This window comes from Vigna radiata, unplaced genomic scaffold, assembly GCF_000741045.1.
Source record: "Vigna radiata var. radiata cultivar VC1973A unplaced genomic scaffold, Vradiata_ver6 scaffold_262, whole genome shotgun sequence".
NCBI classification, from domain to species: Eukaryota; Viridiplantae; Streptophyta; class Magnoliopsida; order Fabales; family Fabaceae; genus Vigna; species Vigna radiata.
Window position 1 is genome coordinate 393032 of NW_014543980.1, and position 16063 is coordinate 409094.

The 16063-nt window shown below is 33.9% G+C and overlaps 1 pseudogene; it reads left to right on the forward strand.

Annotated features, from left to right (window-relative positions):
* Window positions 1-580: 580 nt before the first annotated feature.
* Window positions 581-2044, forward strand: LOC111241219 (annotated as a pseudogene).
* The last annotated feature ends 14019 nt before the right edge of the window (window positions 2045-16063 follow it).

The window sequence follows — 16063 nt, forward strand, 5'->3', positions numbered from 1 at the left end:
CACAACACCTGTAGCTGTATTCAAAAAGAAGAGGAAATGATACCAATTCCATCTTCTGATTTTTGGATAAAGTATTAATCCCATAATCTAGGATAGCCTTGAAAAGGAATTCTTTCATTAAAAAATCTCTGCATTTTCATAATTGTTTCCTCCTTAATTTGTGTTGTTTGCATGGTTAAAAGAAGAACTAGTAAAGAAATTGACTGGGAGAATTGAGGATTTGTTGAAACAGTAGACAAGATTTATGCTGAGACACGAATCAACCATCTCAAAAGCATATCAAATATAGAAAACCAAAAATGCATTTTCATAAAGTATATTCATGTTATATGCTTGAATGTAAATAAACTTTATGAATCACTACAGTATGCATTAGGTATAACATAAAATGTCAATACTTCTCACCTTTTCTCTTGAAAACTTACTACGAGCTTTGGCTGATTGTGAAAACAACCTTGTTGTATACTGGATTGCAGATGCAGATGCAGAACTATGTAGCAAGAAGCAATTGCAAAGAATCTAAAATCCACAATTAACTAGGCTGAAAATGGATACTAAATATAAAACCAAATAATTGCAAATGGAGGAAAAACAAGGTAATGAAATCCACTCAAGGATTGGAAAATTTGGGAAAATAAAGTGCAGATTTGGAAACCTTAATATATATGTACCGCATAAGAATAGTACACATAATATACTTTACCTGAAAATTCAATCTAGGTCATCAAAGCTTCCTATGTTATCCTATGCAGTGATATATTAGTATACTGAAACAAAAGCTACCAAACAAGCATCGAAATTTCCATTACAAAGAAAATTTCACTCATTCAAAATATCACATATAAAGTTAAATGGTGCGTAAGAAAATCAAGATCAATAAATATTAAATCTTGGGTTTTACGTTGAATGTAGTCAAATCTTAGGTATTATTGCATATAGCCAAATTCTAATGAAAATGTAGTATCTAACTATTCAAAATAGTCAAAGCTTTCCTTAATACTCTAAGCATTAACCACATATCTCATACAAATATATGCCACTCATTAGTCTTTTTTGTTTCTTTCATATAAACTCTTCTTAAATATTTTTAGTGATTGATGAAGCAACTCAGCTTAAAGAATGCAATTCTGCTATTCCGTTAAGGCTTCCAGGCCTAAAGCATTGCATTCTAATCGGTGACGAGAAACAACTTCCCGCATTGGTCAAAAGCAAGGTAATTTAGCTGGGTTGTGCTATTTTTTATCATTGCTAAAAAAATGAAATTAGATATCTAATATATGAAACATTTTTAGATTGCTAAAAATGCTGACTTTGGAAGGAGTTTGTTCGAGAGGCTTGTACGTTTGGGATACAATAAACATATGCTACATGTTCAGTATAGAATGCACATATCTATTAGTTTGTTTCCATGCCAAGAGTTCTACAATGGGTTAATTATTGATGGCCCCAATGTCGAGCAAAGTAGTTATGGTAAGAGTTTCATTGAGGGAGAGATGTATGGATCTTTTTCGTGGAGGTTTTAGTTCAAAGAACATGGTTGAAGCTGCTGCAATTTCTAAGATTGTTGGAAGCCTTAAAAAAGGTTATTATTATCTCTCTAATTTTCAGTGTGCTAATGTGTTCTGTAATGGTTGTTTTCTACAAAGATATCTCTATATATATAGTTTTGAATGTGCTATACTGATTCATCTTAATTGTATTCTATTTTTTGGCAGAGTTTATGAAGTCAAAGAAAAGGGTTATCGTTGGAATTATATCTCCATACAATGCACAAGTGTATGAGATTCAGGACAAAATGAAGCAGTACAGTTGCACTTCTCATCCTGGCTTCACTGTTAGCGTTCGTTCTGTGGATGGTTTTCAAGGAGGCGAAGAAGATATCATAATAATTTCAACTGTAAGGTTTAATGGGAGTGGAAAAGTGGGTTTTCTTACCAATGCACAAAGAGCAAATGTTGCTTTGACTAGGGCTAGGTATGGTACTCGAATATTCTGCTCAATCTTAATTGTTACTATAGTAGACAGAATGATGATTAAAAAATGAATGACCATTTTTATTTCTGTAACACCTACTTAATAAAATGGTCTTAATTCACAGAAGTTTATTCTCAGTAGAATGTATCCAATATTAATGATTTTATTTTATTCAAGTATTTATAAAGCAATTTATTCAAATATAGTCTAATTACTATTATTAAAAAAAACTTTCTTATTAAGTACAAATTGGTGACATTATCTCCAACTTTTGCTTTAGAATTAACCTATCACCCAACACACTTTTCACCTACTTCTAAGTTCTTCACTTACTTTCACAAATCAAATTTAAATATGGAATTATTATTTATTATTATTATTATGTTCATAGTTTGAAGACAGGCAATAGTCACTTGGCAGTCATAATTGAAACCAACACACTCAAGAGTTGCAAGGTTTGGCGGGTTTTCAAAACTTCGTATGTTTAATTTTCTCTAATAATTTTGCTGACTATAGTTTGATTCCTTTTATCCTCTGTTCACACTCCAAACAAACTATTTATTTCTGAAATGCAAAACTTTATAAATCACTTAAAATAGAAGAAGAAAGTTCTATAGTTATAATTATCAGAGAAGTGATAAAATATTTCAAAATCACTTAGTCACGTATTGCACATATATATCCTTTTTCCTTTTATTCTTCCAAATTCATGTATAGTTTTACTGTTTTCAATAGTAGCATCACTTATACTTTCTTAAACACCATCAAAGACAATCAGATTAAATCGAACCAATTAATTTTCTGATTCACCTTGCAACCTCTACTAGCTACAAAGATGTCTTGAAAAGCTGGAATTAAAAAGTAGAAAAAAGAACTCGTAACATAATTTCCTTTCAGTCGAAAAAAAAATATAAAAGGAAGAAAAGGGGAAAAAGATACGAACAACTATGCACACATAAAGTCACAACATAGCAAAACTCAGAGAAGATTTGATTTCTACTCAATAGATAATCAAAATAACTAACACAACTATTAAATGTATCAATTACAGGTATTACAATCAATTAATTATCAAAGTTCATCATTGGATATAATCTTTATGAATATTTGGGAATTGGAAATATCATTTTAAAGTGGCATCAGCACCAGCAAGGCACACATAATACTGTTTATAATAACTAACATACTCCTTTTTCATTACTTGTATTCAATTGGTTAGCTTGTATGCAACATGGCAAACATCTTTTATATCCAATATAAGTACAAAGTCAAAACAACTAAGATGCACACTAACTACAACAAAATCTATGTAAGGATAATCTAAAAATCCCTTAAGTTCTCTAAACTAAGTGAGTGAAATCTACCAATTTAAGACACTACACTAATTATAGTCTAAAAACAACTAATTAGCACAGGAAGTGTTGATTCAATATATACTTAAGTAGTATATATGACCTTTTATCACCTTTCAATAACAACCAATAAAAAGAAACCGAAATTTAAGTAATTCATACTTACCAAGTGCAGAAGGCAATTATAGCTCCAGCTCCATCTTATCTCTTTCGCTTCGAAGAAACTAACCTAGGGTTTCCAAAATCCCAATTTCAAACCTCCAAACAACAACGACCAAAAATATGTCAAGGTAACAACAACCAGAGAAAAGAAAACTGAAATGCGATTTCAAACCTGAAATATAAGCGATTCAAACTTACCACCAGCAAGAGGCGACTACAACTCGAGCTTCCAGTTCGAAGAAACCAACCTAGGGTTTCCAAAGTCGCGATTTCAAACCTCCAAACAGCAATAACCAAAAATTGGTCAATGTAACAACAAAAAGAGAAAACGAAAATACAAAATAGCCTTAAAGCTTCAATTACTCACAGCGTTCGACAAATGAAATCCTAATCCTCACAACTCGCGATGGTAATGTTTGATCGGAAAAAACATTAATGCGGAAGAAACTTTGGTTCAGAAAGGGAGAAGAGAACAACTGCGAGACTGACAATGAAGAAGTTCAGTGAAGAAGAGGTGCGGGTATGAAGGTTCGCGAAGAGGGGCACCTGTGGGAATGAAAGTTCAGTTGAGAACTTTTTAATTCTTTTTTGCAAAGCTGAATGTATTTTTTTCGTCAGTGACAGAGGGGAAATTTTCGTGCTTTTAATTAAATTTTTATTTCTTTTTTTCCAACACCCGTATATAATATCAGCACGTAAACTTTTATCGTCTTACACATGGATATTAAATACGGATCAGTCCCTAGAAAGCTTCCCGTGCAAAAATTGAATTTTAATTATTCTAAAATCTTTTGTATTTGAATTATTCTTGAATATTGATGGATGTCGCGGTCCATACAAATTTGATTGCAATTTAGAAATGCAGTATAATGCTAGGGAGTGACCCCTAGGTCGTCTCTCAAGGACCAACTGCGGTTCAGAATCAAGTCAAACACGAAGTGGGGGGGGTTTTGTGAAAGGTTTGCGTGGTGAATGCGGAAAAATTAAAATGAAATTAAAACAGTAAAAACGAAAATTCACGCTGGAACTAGGCAGCTCTGACCTTTGCTCAATGTTTTAACCATAACATTTTCTACAGAGCTCTAAATGAGATTAGGTTTTTTTTCCTGGAAAGTAGACTCAATTATCTTTCATTTGATATATAAAACGTAGCATTTGGACCTCTGGTGTGGTTGCAGTAAGTTTTTTTAAAATCGAGTCCAGAGAGTGACAATGCTAAACCCAATACTAGACTAAACAAATATCTAAACACAGTTAAATTAAATTAAATGCAAAACTAAATTAAAGAAATTAAAAACAACTAATCCTACAATGCAAATTAATTTAAAACACAAGAAATAAACAACACAAACTCCTACTAACAATTTATATGACCAATGCATCTCCTAATGAAATTAAATTTGCAATGCTGTAAAATAACCTCTTGGCCGTGACATGCAGTAGTTTGACCATAGGCTTAAAAATAAAATTGACTCATCACTATAATTCATCACAGCATTGCTGCACTTCCATTTAATCACCGTTTCTTGCTTAACTCCAAAGATGAATCACCGAGCTGCTTCCATACAAGGCCATAACATACTTCACGTTCTCGTAACATCCATGTACGTGACCAGCAGCTGAAATCAACGCACCTTCTTCTTGGAATTCACACCACCAATTAAAAAGTGGAAGCAAATTCTCCGTATGCCTAGCACTATTGCTAAAGAAACTGAAAGAAAAATTCTCCAAAAATCTGAATGAAATGACCGCACCTATACCAAAGTGTAAGCCTCCAGCAACTTTCTCCAATCATTAAAACTAATGCAGCAAAAATGAAGGCAACGTTGGGATTTGCTAAAATAATGAAGCTAAATAAAAAAAGCAAGTAGTAAATCACGGTGGCAGATTTCAAATAAAGAAAATGTTACAACCCCTTCATAACGTTTACAAGCTTTTCTCTCTCTCTCTCTCTCTCTCTCTCTCTCTCTCTCTATATATATATATATATATATATATATATATATATATTAAAAAAAAAATCGAAACATAGCCAGCAAGTGGCGGTACCCCCCTTCAGAGAAAATGTTGCAACCTTTCATCCACAATCAAATATTACAAACATTGTTTTCTTTTCAAGAAAAATTGGTTCAGCCGAGAGAGTCCCTCTGCACCGTTCCAGCCAACTTCTCCAAAAAAATGACGGCTGATACTCTTTTTTAATCCCTAGGCCAAGTGTCTAAAAATAATGGGGTGGGGTCCACCCCAAAACCCTAGGTGCCAAGTGTTCATTTTTTTACTATTGGGCTCAACCACAAATACCAAAAATTGGCCCACAATGTCAAAGTTTGTTTAAAAATTCTAAACTACTAAATTAAAATACAACTAATTCTAAAACGCTTATGGAAGAGTCTTGATTTATTTTGTCTCCATCCTAATGCTCCAAAATATGTCTCCAATATTTTCCCTGCAATTAATAATGCAAATAATTAGCTCAAAAAATTCAAATTAATTAAAATTAGAATTTCCGGTCAAATTAAGCATATTTAGGAAAAACGGGAAAATACTGGAAAATTAAGCACAATTCCCTGATTAATTCTAGCACAATAAACTAAGTGAAGTCGATAAAATATCGACTCATCAAATATATATGCTTCTTCCATTAATTGTTAGAAATATTCTTCTTTGCTCAAATGCTTGTTATGATTTATTCATATTTGGCATAAATCTTATGATTTGTAAATATCATGAGTAGATATTGCACTCTTGGGGTAGGTGGATTTGGAGGTGGTGACAACTCTCCTCTTCTCTCCCTAAGATTGGTATCATGAGATATCTACAAATCACGATCGGGTTTAGAGTAGACTAGGAAGTTTCATTAACATTAATGAAGAAGATGGATTCATTCATATATGAGGGTGATTAGGTGAAATCTAAACCTAAACAACAAACTCATCTCATATTATCAACATCATCCATCCACTTTCGTGTTTAACCTCAATTGATCAAATTGCATTCATGTTTACTTTTTCGTACTTTATATTCAAAAATCCCAGAATATTGTTCTTATAGTCTTGATTGGTTAAGCTAAAGCACAACAGTTTAGTGCCTTGAGTCTCTTGGGAAAACAATACTTGGACTTACCATTTTATTATTACTTGATACGATCTGGTACACTTGCCAGAGTGTTAACAACTGTTGGAACAATTTTCCAAGAACTTAGGAAAACAAGATGAACAATAATGTAGACTTGGTATAATCTTCTATGCATGAATACACACTCCTAAAATCAATATTTCGTCCCTTATAAGAGTAAAGGGGATCACGAAATCTGCTTTTGAGATGCAAAGAAGAAATACAACGATGATACTCACCCTTAGTATTAACGTCAAACAAGAATAAAATTCTCACGAATTGATTTGTATGTGAAGTAAATGACAAAATGTAGAGAAAAAGTCTCTCATTTCAATAGAGTATAAGATCCCTTTATATAGATGTTGATCACGTATCTTTCAAATCATAGAGAATGGTTGTAACTCTTCATGAATCTGAAAATTGTCCCTAATACTCTTAAATTTCAAAATATTAAGCGAGATATGGTTGCATTTTCTCTCCTGAATTTGTTGCGAACAGTGGTTAGCTAAGTTGCATGAAGAAAAGTATATGCCCAATCAAAAGGCTTTGGTTACATATCCAGTTAAGTTCAGTCATTCTTCTCTAATTGGTTCCCCTAATACAGCAGCAACCAAAAACAATCCAAAACTCGCAACAACGAATGAAATCCTACATTACCATCATTATTACCTAATCCTCCAGGACTACTGTTGAAGAGTCCTAACAAGTAGATAAGCCTAATTGTTGGCTCTCTGGCAAGTGTACGAGATCGTTTCAAGTAATATAATTGGTAAACCCAATATCATTCTTCCCAAGAGACTCGAAGGCCTTATCGTTCATACAAATTGAAATCGTAAGACTTGTAAAGAAAATTAATTGGTGTGAATACAAAAACACAAAATAAACATGCCAATGCGGTTGATTCAATTGACGAGAAAAAGACTATGGATGAATGGAGTTGTTGGGGATTTACAATTTCATCTTATCCGCTCTCTCTTATCTACTCCTCTTATTTAATTTGCTTTGTTATCTAATTGTCATACAAACTTTCTTGGTCTACCCTTAACCCGATCCCTCGGTGAAAAGAGCATATTACTAATTACTGGCTTGCAATCCCTAGCCTCCCATAGTAATTAATAACGTGTTAAGAATAGAAGCAAAAACAATTTATCGTCCTACCCCCTAACCCTAGGTGGTATTGCTTAATCAAGGAATTTCTCACCAGTTCATGACAGTACCGTACGTTCCTGTATCAATAAAGACAAACAACAATTATCGAATGAGTTAAACGATAAAAGCTTTAAGCGTAGATGAGAACCCAACAACTGATAATCAAAGCATACGAAAAGCATATAAATAAACAAGAGTTTCAATAAAAGAGAGTTTCAAAAGATTACATTGTTTCCCCCAACAACAAAAGGGTTTAGTTCACCATTGTCATGGTGAACTTAGATGAAAAATGATGGAAGAATGGAAAAGAAAACCCTAGATTGGATAAAAAAGAGCCTAAGCATCCAAGAGATCTTCTCCAAGGAGTGAAAATTAGGTCTGGCCGCCCCTTTCTGTCAAAAGAATGACTCTCAAGTCGCAATAGGGCTATTTATAGCTGAGGAGCGTCACAGAAAACAAGCCCAATCCCAGTAGACAACCGCCCGGCGTCACACTTATGCCACCCGGCGGTTTGCCCATAATCGCGCCACCGCCTGGCGCTGAGTTCCACCGCCCGGCGGTTTGCCCTTTACCATAAAACTGCCCAGCGTCGTCCCCTGGGTGTCAGACAATGGCCTCTCCTCGCATTTGGCCACCCAGTGGTGGATTTTGGCGTTGTGTGGTTCCTAGACTCTTCTTTTCTTCATTTTTCTTCCTCTTTCTTGAGTCTTAGACCTTTATCTTCAATCCCATTCTTCACTTTCATCAAAAATACTACAAAACAATGCAAAACAAGCATAATATTGCTAAAAATAGCTTTTGACTTTCAACTGACTCAATTTATGCGTTTTTGCTTGATTCTAAGTTCGTTCTAAGTCTTAAAGCGTGTAATTTGGTCTCAAATCATATATGAAAATAACTATTTTTCAACCGTTATCACCAACATAAATGCAATTATGCAGAGAAAAAGGCTTGTGTTATTTTTGTGATGAGAAGTTTTTGTTTAATCATAAGTGGCCTAAAAAGTATTTATTTTACAATTGGAGCATGATGATTCATACTTTATGGAAAATAATGCTGACAAATAGAAAGAATCAAAGTATACTGAGAATGATGATAATCATTTGTCTCTTAATGCTTTAAAAGGAGATTTAGGGGTGTATTACTACACTCATGGTTTATGTGGGAAGAATGTCCATTAGAGTATTGATTAATGGTGACTACTCATAATTTATTATAGTCAATAGTGGCTAAATTTTTAAAACTCTCAATTGAGAAGGCCCTTCATTTAAATTTGTGATGGGAAATGATAATTACACGAACAAGAGGGATTAATTCAATAACTAACACTTAAGGCATGGGAAAATTTGTTTATCTATCTTTTGTTACAAATGAAATCATGATGGGATGACAAACTAAGAAATAAATGTGTTTAAAAACTATAAAAAACCATAAAATAAGACATATTTTATAAAAATTGGATTTTGGATTCAAGAGTCGATTAAGCATGTATTAACATCCTAATGTGTCTGCACAAAGGCCATAGCTTTCCTTAAATGTACAAAGTTGATGTGGTTTTCAAAATGTTTAACTTTTCATGAAAATAATATTCTAGAGAATGAGAAGCCAAGGTTAGGTAGTTCTTTCTTAAAAACTATTTGAAAAGGATCACATAGCTCTTAAAAGAAAGATTGTTCATTGAAAATGTTGATGTTTTTAGTTTTTGAAGATTTTGTATTCTTTTAGTAATTTTGACATGGTTGAGAAAAATAAATGTATTGATTACTAGGACGACACGAATGGTCACACGAATACTTATACCATTAGAAACATTTTAATCACTTCAAAAAAAGAAGGCTATTAAGTACAAGGATGATGTGGCAGTTGCACGAGTACTTGTATCTTTAGAACATTAATTATTTATTTAGAACAACAAAGATATTAAAACTAGGATGATGCACATGATCACATAAGTAATCATAGTTTTAAAAATGCTGAAAAAACATTTTTTGTTTTTAATGTTATAATTTTTATTATTTTTATATTATAAAAAAAGATGGGTTTGTGAGATAATGAAGGAGGCAAAAAGCTAAAGATATGTGTTTAAAATGAAATAAAAATAAAAGTCTAAAATTTAAAACAACCCAAATGGACAAAAAAACTACAAGGATGCATAGTAAAACGAGCGGTGTGATGGGAAATTAATAAGAAATATGTGTGTGCTATGAATATTGAGGAGCAACAAGTAAAACAAAATAGGCCTAAAAACAACAACAAAGCACATAAGGGGTATGGGTTAACAAAATGTAGAGGTGCACAAAGTAAACATAAAATGAAGAACCGAAGAAACTAAACAAAAATAGGGGTGAAGAAATTTAAAACCATGAGTGCACAAGTAAGAAAGTTGGTCAACCCAAAATAACACATATTTTCTAAAAAGGGGTAATAGTCAGGATCACCGACCTTGTCGGCCTCTTCAACCTTGTCGACCTCACCACCTTGTCGACCTCACCACCTTGTCGACCTCGTTGATCTCGTTAGCATCGACGACCTCGCCTACCTCATCAATCTCACCAACCTTGCTAACCTTGTCGATTTTACCGGCTTTTGCTGATAAAAAATAAATGAAGTTTCTTGAGAAGATGGAAGTTCCCGAGTGATGATGGATAAAACATGAATGAAGATGGGAAAAACGAGTCTCTATAATGTGTAGTGTTGGGTTTTTGTTTTGATTGCTTGGAAAATTTTTAGATGGTTGAATGACCATGGAAAATGAAGATAATAATGAAGTTTGTGATGTGTGAGCATCATAATAATGACAAGCTTGGCAACATACTAGTCCGAACTTTGACAAGCTCGACGACATACATATTTCGATCTTTGACAAGCTCAATAATATACCATTCAGAGTTTTGATAAGCATTGCAACACACTATTTCGAGATGTCATAACATGCTAATAGGATAATGGTGAAGATTGGTTTTAAATATGGCCAGTGTTTGGGTGCTTTGAGTGTATTAGTTCTGGCTTTAGGTGCATGAGCATTATTAAGGTTGAACATAACCATGGAGATGGAGAATAGTGCAAATAGTTGTTGTGTTAAGCCAATTCTAATAAAAAGTTGGGAACGGTGGTGACAGAAGTGATTGTGAGTGTTGCCTCTATGCTAATTGGGTGATAGATTAACCTTTAGTGGTGATTTTGTATTGCATTGAGGGTTGGATGATGATGGAAGGGTTGATTAGAAAGAGTCAAGGTTATGGAAAATGGTGGAACGATGGGAACGATAGTGATGATTTGCGAAGCGTGGTTATTTTCTAGGATATATGAAACTGAGAGCTATTGAAAAATAAATCACAAACAAATCTAATTTATCATAACATGAGGATAAAACCCCCATATATTTAGTTATGTTCATTCTTTATCTATGGTTCAAGACATACCTCTTACAACTTATCTCTTAGTGATTATTGTGACCTAGGCTCATTTGGATCCTCTTATCAACTTCTACTCCTATACCTTGTGCATATGAGTGAGTTGAATGTGCGGTGAAAGTTTTCTCAGTTCTGTTTTTGTGTGTAAAAGAGGTGTAAAGATTGTTATCATAGTGAGTTGTGGATGAATGTTGGGTTTGTGTTGTGATCCTAAAAGGAAAACAATGGAGTTTGAATCATTATCATTATGATGTTGTAAGCAATGGTGCAAAATGTAAGACTGGTAATAAATAAAATAATAATGTAAGATTTGTAATAAATAAAATATTTTAAGTAGAATATTGTTTTATTTATTATTGTGCTTTTTAATATTAAATATCTATTTTTGATATGTTATTAGGTGATAAAAGGATTAAGAAGATGTGCGAAAATTAATTAATAATTTTTTTTTAATCTTTAAAATGGGTTGAAAAAAGTTTATATAGAATTTTGGATTGGTTTAATGGTTAAAGTGCTATTTTTGGGTTTGTTGTGGGCCTGCTGAGCCGTGTTCGAACCTCTCACGGCCTTTCTCGGCCTTAAAAGGCTTTTAGCATTCAATTTTTTTCCTTTTGGTGCTTTGTCTTGACTTGTGAACTGGTGGGCGCTGGCCCACTATAGCTCTTTGAAACGAGGAAGGGGGTTACTCCCTCTACCTCCTCGTTTCCACCCTCTACCTCCCCAACTCTCTTCATTTGACCTTTTTCTTTTCCTTTCTTAACCTTTTTACTTTTTTTTTTCACTTTTATTCTCCGCGTTCCACCCCCACCCCCCCCCCTTGATCTTTTGAGATCCGTCTTTTCTTTTTCCATCTCCGTCACACTCTTTTGTTTTTTCTCTGACGAACTTCTTCTAAACTCTCCAAACTCTATCTTTGTTCTCTTCTCCGTAGTGGTGCGATAAGGCTGCTTCCGGAGCTAAACGCAAACTATCGGAGGAGCTTACAAAGCTGCAGACCGCCACTGATCTCAAGTTGCTTTGGCATATTTCCTAGGTTCTAAGTGTATAAATTTTTCTGTCTGTAAATCTGCTAGGGAGATGTGCAGGTCTGTAATCAGATGCTTTTAAATGCTGACGTATTCTACTTTGTTTCCTAAAAGGGATAGAATAGTTGGCTTGATTATACCCAGCCTTGGCTTTGTAATTTTCTGTCAAAAATTGGTCAAACAGGAAATATATTTCATGTTCGCGCTTTATGAATAATTGTAATATAATAATGAAGGCTTTCTTTGATCATTTTTGGAGACTAAGGTTCATAACTTAATTCAAATGTTACTCTAATTTGTTCTCTTTTTCCTAATACTGATATTAATATGATAATACCATTAGGATGGTTCGAGATGGATATTTTGGTTATAAATAGTACTTCAAATCCCTATGTGACACGGTGGAAATCAGTAAAGATTTCTATCTCCTTGGTGCTGATTTTGGTAGTTACCTCGAGGCACAGGTACTTCATTTTTCATTTAGTATCCAAACCCTTTATAATACCGTATTTTTATTTAATATAAGAATCTTGATTAAATACATAACAGGCTACTGCAGATATAATTGGTATCTGTGTATATAGATTAAAGTGTTTATTATGCGTTTTAGTTTTTTTTTTTTTGCAGAGAGGCCAGAAGAAACGAGACATTGAAATACCCTTTTATATTATAACCAATAACGCAAAATTCTAACTTTTTCACGCACCTTGATATTTTTAAGTGTAAAAAGAAATGTCTTGTAGTGGAACAATGTTTTTTGGAATCTAAAATTGAAGATCAATAAGTGTGTATATAAAGTAAGTAAAGTTTTACCGAGTTTGTTAATCACAAATTTTATGCTTTATATGAGAATTAAATTTATATTTTTGAAGGAAGAGTTTATATGCTTAAAGAAATACTTTTTCATAAACAATTGTTCAAGTAAAAGAAGTTTTCTTTTAAGTTTTATATTAAACCGAAAATACAATTTCAATTTCTTTTATAGAGTTCATCTTATAAAGGAGCATTTTATTTGCATTTAAGAAATGAAAATATGTCTACATGATAAAAGTTTTTCATATTCATACTCTGTATAAAACATATATGAAAAACGAATGCTTAATTTGTTGCATAATATATATTTATAAAGTAAATGCGAATTTTATTTATGAAAATATTTTAATCTGTAGATTTAAATTGGTCAAAAAGTGAGGATGGATTAAAGTTTGAGATTTTGTAATTTCAATAATTCTAGAATTAAGAAGGGAAGAGAAGAGAAGAGCAGCAGTTGTACTGCATCACTATGGCGATGGCGCTGCCATAGCTTCTTACTTCCATTACCGTCCTTCTTCTTCATGCTTCGTTTTCTGTTTTTGCCCAACCATTCCACCACGAAATCAATCAAATCAACGTCGGAATCTCTCACTTAGGTCATTTTCATTCAACTTTATACTTCATATAATTTGCATCACTATATCATTTTATGCTTCTTTTTGCATTTCATTCTGAAGAATAATTTTAATGCAGAATCGATTTTCCAGAAAAAACGCCCTTAAACAGATATGGGCATATGGGCATCTGTGTCAATGGATGTTGAAATCCGTGTTTCACCTTAAACAGATGTTGATATTCGTTGACGAACGTCATGTCTGTTTAAAGGTTTTCACGTTGGTACCTCGACGCTTATTCATAGAGTGTTTGATAAAGTCTACCAGATACCTCGACGCTTATTTCAAGCAACATAGAAATATTGAAGTTTGACACCCCTCCATCGATTATTTCAATAACCTCTTACTCACTACACTCTCACAAATATAAGAAAAAGAATTCTTAAGAAGAAAGAATAAGAATGAGAACATGATCATAAAAGAAAAAAGACAATGAATAGGTTATATGCGGGGAGTGTAAAAATTATAAAATTTTAATTCTAAAAATAAACTTTTATTAAAGGATAAATTAGGAATAGAAAAATAGAATGAAGGGTAAAAAAGAAATGGGGAGGTGGAGGGAGCAAGTGGGGAGGTGCAGAGAGCGACGCCCAACAAGGAAATATAGTGTTTTTCTCCAGCAGCGTTAGGAGAAAGGTTTGATTCCTTTCTTTTTATTTTTTTAGAGCCTTGACCTTTTGATCCTAGAGGAGAGAGAAAGGCTCTTTTATTCTTTCTTCTGCATGGATTACATATTGGTTTGAAGAGAGAGAAACTGTGTTTTTTTTTTCTACCCATTACATTGTAGAGTGCATGGTACAATATTTATGACCCTTGAGGACGGAACTGAGATTTTCACACAAATACGAGGACCAAGAAGGGATTAAGCCAACACGTCAGCATACCATGTCAGCTAAACTTAATACCATTTGAGATCAGTTAACGGTTGGGATAAAATGTGTGCATTTTTACAAAAAATTATGACCCAATTGAGATAGTTCAAAACTTGAGGATCGAACTAATATTTTCACACAAATACGAGAACCAAGGGAGGTATTAACCCTATTTTTTTTTGTGGTAAGTATATATTTTAGACTTGTATGCTTTAGTTTGAGGTAAGGGATAGGGATCCTTATTTTAATAATAATAATAATAATAATAATAATAATAATAATAATAGTAATAATAATAATAATAATAATAAAAGAAAGATTTACGTCTAAGAGAAAACTAAATAAAAACCTAAAGTGTTGGGGAAGATTAAAACATAATAGGATAAGGTGTTATTCTAAGGAGTGGAGATTATAAATTATGGAGAACCGTTAAAGGCAGAAATCAAAATCAGGGGCAAGAACCGCTAAAGGCCAATCAGGTAAGGGGAGCAACTCGTGGTTTGTTGTGTGGGTGTTGTGTTTTTAAATGAAACCTTCTACATTGGGGGTAACTCTTTCGGGTTGATGGGGTGAACCTTCTCGTTGCTCGAGTCATATAGGCCAAATTGTCACAGAACAGGACATTCAAGTTGGTGATGGATGTAGTAAATTATCATTGTTTTACTACAACAGAAAGGGAGGAGGAATGGCTATGGCATCTCAGGTTTGGGCATCTGAACTTCCAGGATTTATCAATGCTAAGCCAGAAGAAAATGGTGATTGGCTTACCTAAGGTAGATATTCCAGGGACTGTCTGCAAAGAATGTGTTCAATGTAAGCAGACCCGTGGCAATTTTCAGAGATATTTATCCCAGAAGTCTGCAGAGAAGCTGGGAGTAGTGTACTACTCCGATGTGTGTGGCCCTATGCAAGTAGAAACACCTGGTGGCAGTGATGAAGGTTGAAAAACAGTTATTTTCATATGTCAATTTGGACCAAATTACACCCTTTACTACTCGAAATGAGCTTAGAATCAAGCAAAACTCAAAAAATGAGTCTGAAGAGAGTCGAAAGCTGTTTTTAGCGATTTTATGCTTGTTTTGCATTGTTTTGTAGCTAATTTGAGAAAAGTAAAGAATGAAGTTAAAGATACAGGTCGTTGAATAAAAAAAAGGGCAGAAAAATGAAGATTTGAAGAGTCGACACCGCCCAGCGGCACACTTAAACCGTCAGGCGGTCCAGGACGAGGAGTAGGCATGGCGATTGACGCTGGGCGGTTTTGGGAAACCGCCGAGCGGTGCTGCCATTTATGGGAAACCGCCGGGCGGCACACTTAAACCGCCCGACGGTGACTCGCTGGACTTGGGCCCGTTTTCTGATGCGCTCCTCACCTATATATACCCCTATTGCAAGTTCAGAATCATTCTTTTGACAGAGGAGAACGACCAGACCTAATTTTTCTCTCTGGAGAGGATCTCTTGGATGCTTAGGCTCCTTTTCATCTTTTCTAGGGTTTGCTTTTCCATTCTTCTACCATTTTTCATCTAGTTTCACCATGTCTATGGTGAACTAAACCCTATTGTTGTTGGGGGAAAC